This window comes from Bombus affinis, chromosome 16, assembly GCF_024516045.1.
Source record: "Bombus affinis isolate iyBomAffi1 chromosome 16, iyBomAffi1.2, whole genome shotgun sequence".
Classification (NCBI taxonomy): Eukaryota; Metazoa; Arthropoda; class Insecta; order Hymenoptera; family Apidae; genus Bombus; species Bombus affinis.
Genome location: NC_066359.1, coordinates 3,165,152 through 3,175,112, shown reverse-complemented (window position 1 = coordinate 3,175,112; position 9,961 = coordinate 3,165,152).

Sequence of the window (9,961 nt, the reverse complement as noted above, 5' to 3'; positions counted from 1 at the left end):
TTTAACATCACAGCCGTCTCGTGGAATCGAACTAACGTTATCAGCGAAGTTTTCGGTTGTAAGTTACAAGTTACATTATCAATAAACCAGCTGTGCACAACATAGTCACAACATGAAAGGAGGATGTTATCATGTTTTTGGCCATTTGATTACCTTGCGAACGAAAGATTCTTGCAGGACGTTCAAGAGAATTTTTCGTCCGGAGAAACGTCCAGAAATGGTCATTTAATCTGACATCGTCGTTTACAGGTAGATGTTACAGATTGCAGGATTTTTGATTATCTCATTAGGCGACATATTACAAGGTTACAAGAAAGATATCTATAATTTAAATTAATAATTTATTAATATTATTAGTAGACTTTTATGGACATTTGCTAGCCATTTAACTACCTCGCGAATGAAGAATTCTTGCAGGACGTTCAAGAGAATTTTTCGTCCGGAGAAACGTCCAGAAATGGCCATTTAATCTGACATCATCGTTTACAGGTAGATGTTACAGATTGCAGGATTTTTGATTATCTCATTAGGCGACATATTACAAGGTTACAAGAAAGATATCTATAATTTAAATTAATAATTTATTAATATTATTAGTAGACTTTTATGGACATTTGCTAGCCATTTAACTACCTTGCGAATGAAGAATTCTTGCAGGACGTTCAAGAGAATTTTTCGTCCGGAGAAACGTCCAGAAATGGCCATTTAATCTGACATCATCGTTTACAGGTAGATGTTACAGATTGCAGGATTTTTGATTATCTCATTAGGCGACATATTACAAGGTTACAAGAAAGATATCTATAATTTAAATTAATAATTTATTAATATTATTAGTAGACTTTTATGGACATTTGCTAGCCATTTAACTACCTTGCGAATGAAGAATTCTTGCAGGACGTTCAAGAGAATTTTTCGTCCGGAGAAACGTCCAGAAATGGCCATTTAATCTGACATCATCGTTTACAGGTAGATGTTACAGATTGCAGGATTTTTGATTATCTCATTAGGCGACATATTACAAGGTTACAAGAAAGATATCTATAATTTAAATTAATAATTTATTAATATTATTAGTAGACTTTTATGGACATTTGCTAGCCATTTAACTACCTTGCGAATGAAGAATTCTTGCAGGACGTTCAAGAGAATTTTTCGTCCGGAGAAACGTCCAGAAATGGCCATTTAATCTGACATCATCGTTTACAGGTAGATGTTACAGATTGCAGGACGTTTGATTATCTCATTAGGCGACGCATTACAAGGTCACAAGAAAGAAATCTATAATTTCCAACTTACAAGTTCGGTCAATTTATTAATATTATTAGTAGAACGCCGTCTCTTATGGAAATTCGCATTTTGGAATGTAATTAAAATTAAAAAAGTGGAGTCTCGGTAGAGAATTGTTTACCAAGTATCACAGAAAGCACTGTAATTTCTACATTTTACGAGTATACATACAGTTTTTCACGTTATATGCGCATTGTGTGCCATTTTGTAGCTTCAAATTTTCTATAAACGTGGAAAAATCCTCTAGTCTAATTATTGGCTTGGCAACTAAGTGATTGCGGATTTTGTCAATACCAGCTAATGGTAAAATCCGCAATCACTTAGTTGCCAATTATCGCGCACGATGATCCAGATATTGGAGCTTCGAGGAAGCTTCCAGGCTATAGAAGAACGACAATAGCCAAGAGGATCGAAGAATTTCGGGTGTTAAGAGCTTCCGTGGTTTCTTCGCGAAAAGACGAGAAAATTTGATCAGCGACGACATGGAAGCGCGACGAGACGATCCGATCGTTTGGTTCCGGTGATTAAAAATGGCGAGGAAGGTCGGTGAAGAAATCGATGCCTCGCGTTTCCGACCTACGACCCTCGATTACGCAATTCGATGCGCCTGCCGAGAGAGAAAATTCTCGCCACTTGTCTACGACTTTTCTTTTTCCCATGTCTGTTTAGAGATTTCACTTAATAAAGAATTAATTTCCTCGTCCTAAATACTGCAGCCGGCTCGAACAAACGTATTGCGAAACTTGCTTCAACGTTCGTTGGAGGTTTGCTCCTCTTCGTAAACGGAGAAATTTCGGTGGTGCAGGCTCTCGAACACAATACGAAGGCTCTCGTGTCAGCATCTTATCTGCAATGTCTCTCTTTGAATATTCCTCTCGCGTGCGCGAGCTGCTATCTCGCAGCTGCATCTCGGCGTCGATTACGTTGTCGCAATTACGCTTCCTCTTGGAAAAAAACACCGTTTTGTAGCTTCTTATTGCTTGTCCAGAGGCGAAAATCTTCACAAATCTCGTCCAAATCGAGTTTTTCTTCTGAAAGGATCAGAATCAGAATCTTTTGTTTGAGAAATCTTTGGTGGAAATATTTAAAGTTAACATTATTGAACGTTATACTCTGTGGACGATAAGCCACTTGTTACACAGCCGGAGACAAAAATACAGGTAGCGGGGACAGACGTCGATGAAGTTTCGTTGACTGTAGCTTATTTGCACAAAATTATGAATGTTAATTTCAGTTACTTAAAAAATAATCTATGTACTGTAAGGATATACAGGGTGCGGGCGAATAACACGCACAAGCGGACACGAGGCGATTGCTTATGATAAAATAGGAACAAAGTATGAAATAAAATTTGTTCATTTCATTTTCATTTCATAAGGAATCACACTCGGCATGTATAATAAATAAAACTTACGTATATAACTGTAACAATGGTACCAGTTTGATTAAACTCCATTGATACAGCTTCCATTATCTGTCCACTTATTTTTATCTGCGACTATATTTGTTGGAAAACTCGAGCAATATTTACCTTATCTAGTATTCTATATTACAATACGTTGTTTCTTCATAATCACCATGATCATCATAACTATATAATATAATAAGTATATACAGGGTGGTTGGTAACTGGTGGTACAAGCGGAAAAGGGGTGATTCTACGTGAAAAAAGAAGTCGAAAATATAGGATAAAAATTTTTCATTTGAAGCTTTGTTTTCGAGAAAATCGACTTTGAATTTTCGCTCGGTACGCGTGCACTTTATCACGTCTCGTTATAACTCTTATAACCTCGTCTCGTTATAACCTCTCGTTATATAATTGTAGTTTCTAGTTTTAGTTTTTAGAGATAGAATAATTAAGGGAGTGCAATAGAAAAGAGTGGAAAAGAGGGGAGGTAGACATATAAGAAGAGAAATAGACATAAGAGATGTAAAACCGAAAGTTCGTCCAAAGCCGAAAGGCACGGACTAGGCAATAATAAATAATAATAAAATAAATAAAATAAGTATATACATACTTTAGTTTATAATTATATAATAAGCGCATAGTAAATAGATAATATAGATAATATTAAATAGAATTTCGAAAGTCAGTACATAATATTAGATTGTCTCAAAAGTTTCTTCCGTTTTATAAGGAAACAGAGCAGATGCGCAACGTTCTTTGTTTCAGATTATTTTATTGAATTACGTACGATCCATTTTGTTCTATTGGAAATACATTGGATCCACAAAGTGGATCATACATAATTCAATAAAATAATAAAAAGACCTTGTGCGTCTACTATTTCCTCATAAAACGAAAGGAATTTTCGGGACAAACTAATAATAAAAAGGGCGCTTGTAATGGTCAATACCTTGACAAGGTATTCATCATTTCTGCAAATTCTTTAATCTTTTAATTACACGGTGATTAAGAACGGTACCTTAAACAGATAGAAAAACCCCCAACGTTGACATTTAAACAGCAAACGCCTCTATTAGTATAACAAATAAATACTAGTATAATAAATACCGCAATGAATTGCCAGGTTTTTTAGTACGTAACATGGATTACATGTGTATCCTGTTGATTTCATAAAAAGATAGTACCTGTTGCTTCCGACTATTTCGTTTGTATAATTTCATTTGTACAATTCACATACCAAAGTGTCCGGATACATAGGAGCGCTAGTGTATACATATAGAAAGGTGTAGCTAATTACACAGTCGCGCAACGATTGCATACGTGAGCGGCGAAGATGGAACGACGAACTCGTGCACGAGGATCCTCTCGCAGTTGACTCGACTTGGCGCGGGGAAGGGGATTCCTCTTCTAGTCTTCGCCACGTGAGAAAGTGAAAGCAAAAGGCGAGTGCTCGAGGAGGCATCCTCATCGAGGCGATCTCGACTCGTCTGTCTCTGGCGATCATCCTGAAAATCCGCGTGGCCCCTGAGCTATGAGCGGCTCGCTAACCCTTCTCCTGGATCCTGTCCTGAGCCAACCGTTGCACCATTTACGTACACGATTCGCTGTACTTGTAGAGAATTTTTAATTGATAAGGGCTGGCGCTGCTATTGGTTGAAAATGTGGTTGCCTGCGAGGAAACAGACCGATGATTCGGTCGATTGGTCGGCTAAGGCTGGCCTTAGCGCCTGTCTACAGATATTCGCGAGCGATTCCAGCGGAAAACAAGTCGGTTAATTAAGGATCTGGTTAATTTAAGGCCCGACAACCGATTAGTCTCTACACAAGGTCCGTTTACTAGCAGGAAGAACCGTGTAAAAGATACGGCGTGTCGAAATGGGCTCATTGATACAGCGGGGACGCGATTTACAGGACGAAAAGCTCGTACCGTGCGCAATTAACGCCGCTCCCGAGGTCTTAATTACGGAGTAGCTGGTTATTGTGACAGAGTGTGCAACTCCGTGTGAAAAAGAGGATTATCCACTCGTCGCCGTTCTCTTACGTAATCCTCGCTTTGGCTCGATGCTTTGTCGTCTGAAACAAATTTTCGTGACTCTACTATCCGTAAATCACGCGAGGTCTCTACCGTTCAAATGTCTCGTCTGAATCAACCGTCGTGTAACACAGTACACGCGGCTGTATTTACACGACTTTGACAGAGAACCAGGTCGCGACGCCGTTACGAGGCACCTTCAAACTTAAGTTTCAAAATGTGGTCCCATTGAGAATGAGGTCCCAGCTACCGTCTAGCGCGGTTCTAACATCACAGACATCGAGAAACGACCAAGTTCACCTACGAATGGTTAAAGAAATTTCTAACTCGCTCTGCGACTATCCGCTGAATCGTTAGACGCTAATAGCGTCTCTTGCTGACGAAAAACAAAGGTCCCTGTGCCTGAGATTATGAGAAGCTTGCGTATGCGAGTAGCACGATGATAAATGATGGTCGTTAATAACAGTAATAAATCGGTAGCTGACGCGGCCATAAGTAGCAAATAATAATAAGAAGAAATTTCGAGTTACGCTTATTGCGATACATTTTCATGTGTATCATATTCCGAGAGAAATTTTTCCCATGACACGACGACCTTATTGGCGAGCTTCGAGCAATTTTCAAATAGCGAACGATGGGAAGTGTTCCACTTTTTATCGGGAACGCCGGCTGGCACAACGGTCGTCTTCTTTCCCAATATTGTTTTCTCCGAGGAAGAGAACAATCGATATTTCCCACTAATGGAACCTGATTCCACTTGGAAATCGCCACGAGATTCGTTCGGTACGTTTGGAGGATCCACGGGCACGGCGTTTAGTCTGGCCAGCTTCCGATATGATAATGGCAGCGGGTCGTCGCGCTCTACGCCGTCGGTCGGCGTAACTTTCACCGGGACACACACGGGGACAAGGTGGTGTGTCGTGCGTGCGCAAATCCCCGAGCAAAGTTGCATAAACGCGGAGCCTCCGCGGCCTGGAACGTGGAAGTTATACAAGCGGCCGGTCCTGAGAGACTTTCCAGACGAGCGGCTGGATTCCTCCGCCTCCGAGGCAAGATCTTGGCTGGTGAACTTCGTGGGGAAGTCTTGACTTTGGGATGGAAAAAATGATCACCTCGCCAACTTCCTGTTTGCCTGGACCTCTTCCACGTACAGCGCCTCGTGGAAATATTAGACTGTCCCAAAAGTTTTACTTTCGTTTTACAAGCAAATGATAGATGCACGACATTTTATATTATTTTATTGAATTACGTACGATCCATTTTGTTCTGTTGCTGCAAAGCTTTATAAGGAAATGTTAGATGCACGACATTTTTTGTTTTATATTATTTTATTGAATTATACATGAACCATTTTGTTTTATTGATACAAAAAAATCTTGTGCATCTATCACTTCCTTGTAAAAGGAAGCTTTTGGGACAATATAATGTTTAAACTCCTATCGCAGGATTTCTTTTGTGAATATACCATATGCGCTATGAGTTTTTGAAATTTGAAACTAATCCGAAAATGTACACAAAAATTACAAGTCAGTTATATGAAACGTTTATTGCAAACATAAATTTAATGAAAAGTTAGTATGCAATAGGAATAGTGGTTTTGATACATCAGAGGCCAGCGTTGCGATAACGCAACATTTAATTTGCAATCTTTCTCAGTTAATTTATATCATAGGATCGAAGTGTGCTCGTAGAAGACACTGCAAGTGCGAAGAAACAAGCTTCTCGGGAGAAAATACCCGAGGAAATGTTCCATTCATTTAGATAGATGGCATAGACAAAAGCCAACAAACAATTGACTAAATGAAACTCATACTTTTCTGTACAGAGGCGACGTTCTGACACCATTTACAACTATCAATAAGCAACAGCTATTTAAGGATGGAAATTGCACTTAAATTCTATGCTACGCAGTATTCTCATTAGTACGTAGAACATTTTTCAGTAATAAGTCAAAAGTTTTTAATTTTGCCACTTACAGTGTTCTTTACAAACACTTTTCAATTCTACTTCCTTAGTATCGTGGCTATGAGAAGGATATCCTTTCTCTACATTATTTCTCCCACTTAGATTCTTCGTGTTTATAAAATGTAAAAATGTAAATTGGAATATTTGTAATAGCGTGATAATTTATTGTCTGCTCCTTAATGGATTAAACATGGGTCTGTCTGGTTTTTTAATATACCAAATAGTTGATCCTTTGCACAAATACTTTGGTGATCCTTGCCAAATGCTTCCAATAAATGTCTTGTGACTTCTGTATACAATTTCAAATTTGTTTCAAGTTTTCATCATGTCTGTGGTGATAATTATAACAGCCGTGTCTCGTTACGGTAATACAATTTCAAGATGTGCATAATATGAACACGTTTCTGTGTTCGAATTCCTTCGTGAGTTACCATAGTTGCAAAATTCATTTCTTTTGTTTTTCAAACCTTAGTCCACCTAGATTGTTGACGTCGTTTATCGAGTGTCGAAGATAGCGTTCTTTGAATACGGCCAGAGTCTTCGTGTTCCTGTAATCCTCTCGAGGCCAGTTCTTTTTACTGTTATAGAATTTTGAAAGATTTAAAGATACGATTGTCAACGCGTAACATATTAACACGTTCTTTAGGGATCGGATTTCCATTTTGTACAACGCTGTAGGCTAACAATAAATTTTCGTACAACTGTCTTCATATTACGAAACTCTATGTACGCGTGTAACATAAATTATTATGAAATACTTTTCCATAATGTGCGTGATTTTTAGATCATCATTTCGAAGTAAAAGCAGATAAATATATTAAGTCGAGATGTTCGTAAATTTTTGAAATAAAAATAAAATTCCGCCGAAAGAGCGATTCGAAAGTAGAATTTAGAAGACTAGGAAGATCAAACGTGTAATATCGAGTCGACAAGAAAAGTAAGCGTTTACAACCTCTTTAATGGGCCATTTTTTAGTCAAATTAGCCTTTCAGCCGTTGCGTAAGCGCGCGTTTCCATCGGCTATCCGGGGCAAAATGATGCGACAGTAGACGAAGTAGGAGAATCTACGACAAACGCGCAACTCTCGTGACAGATTTCCGCTAGGGGTCCATGGACAGTTACGAGAAGACGAGTGAAAGACTCTGTAATTATTTCTCGATCTAACGATGCTCTAGAAATATCGGATTTGCACCTAACGATATCTAAAAATATCCTTAACCCTCGATCGATATTCGAATATTATATAACAGACGACGACTCACATTAGATTCGATTCAAGTTTCTCGTAGAATAGAATAGAATTTTAATTTATATTCTACATGTTCTTCGATACCATTGATAGCCTTGATCGCTTAAGATACAAAGCGCGCGTTCGATTAAGAAAAGTAAAATTATGTTAATTGAAGTTTGTTGTAGATTTTTTAATCTCGTGTTTGCACGACACCAATCGGGGGTTCGTGCCTATGCAAATCGTCGTTCAAGATAATCACGCACGTCTGGTTCAAAACGTTTCACCGAGTCTGATCGAGATGAAAACCGTATGGAAATGTTAGAACGGAATAGAGCGTAAACAGTGGAGGGAAATTGATGAAAGCGCGGGATGTTGCGTGATCGGAGGCGAGTTTCATTAGAAAGAGCGGATCAGAAGGCTAATTGGGAGAAGCGTAGGAAGCGTTCATTCATTACTGGGAGAAATGGTGCAACTTTGCTGTATTTTAATTACACATTTCGCAGAAAATCTCACGAAATTACCTACGGTTCTCTTGGAAGTGCTTCTGTCTGGCAAATCGGCTCTCTCGTCTCTGTATTTTAGATTTTCTTTTTCATTTTCCATCCTATGGAATTTTACGATAGCGCGTGTTTTCGACAGAAACGAACCGCGGACACGTTCCGTGTGGCAATCGCGAAATCGCAGCATCGGTTTCGTGCTACGAATGTGTCGTTGCAGCCTCGGATCTGGCACAAGGATGCGTTGCCCGCTCGGCTGGATCCTTCAGTTTCGTTTTTCCCTCCTAGCGTCGATCCTCTTCCCTGTTCAGACACGAATTTCCATGGGACCAATACGGTTCGACTTTCTCCGAAGTCTTATCGATGTTAAGAAACAGTTTGTGCCCCTAAAGGCATTGTCACGTACTCCAGCCGCTTTCGCAGGCTGATTTTTTTTCCTCTCTTACGAGGAAAAATCCTCCTTCAATGGATCGGCTACTTTCGCGATGTTCCTGTCCCTAAAGAGTGTGAAGTCGAATGATGCGTAGACAATGGCACGCGTGCTGTCCTCGATTCTCTTCGTCTATAGTTCTCTTTGCGCGAGGTTCCGAGTCCTATTGAATTAAGTAGTTCCGATCGTGAGGGATCTACGATGCAAATTTCACGCTATCGATTCGCACGATGTAGATAACTTAATTCTAAAAAAAAAAAAAAAGAAAAAGAAAAAATGAAATTTCCATGCAAACGTTCGAGCGATGTAGAAAATTTATTTCCCAAAATAACGATTCGTCTACACTCGATAGACAACGAAAGATACGAAGAGGCGCCCGTCCTCGCCGACTTATCGGAATTTGATCGATGATCTGCGTGCCGTGTAGCGTTACGAAATTGATGATCAGTGTCACGCACAGTCCAGCGGTTCTTAGCCAGACTTTCGTATCGAAGAACCTTGAGGAAGACGAGCCAGGCAAGCAGCGCAGACAAGTCGATCGAAGGAAGTTGTAATTGGCCGGGGGCATACCCTGGAATAATGGTGGAGCCGTTACTTCTTTTTCAACCAGGCAAAAGTCTCGTGGGAGGCTGGCAGCAGTTTCACACAACGATCATTTTATTATACCGCTAGGTATGCGCGCCGTCAGGTCCCGTAATTGTTGGTAAAGCGAGCTGCTCGACTAACACGTACGATCGCGTAACACGCGTTATTGTCAGGCGGATTTTTTTCCTTGGTGGCATCTTCCTGCCATGGAACCAGGAAACGAAGCCTGGTTGCGCAATGGAAAGCACTCTCCGAGAGATAGGATCTGGAGGAAAACGCGAGGACGATTATTTCGCCGGCTCTGATCGTTCGTTTAGGCTGTCCCTGTTCCGCTTTTGCACAATTTTCCCGGTGAATCTGATAGGAAAGCCAGGGTTACTTCTATTTATTTTCTCCACTGTTGTTATACCGCCTAATATCTCAAATGTTGAAATGTAATTAATTTTCTTTTACGTACAATAAGAATAGGTAGCTGAAATACTGCTTGAGTAAAAAGTACATTATAAAATTCTGTTGGTCATGA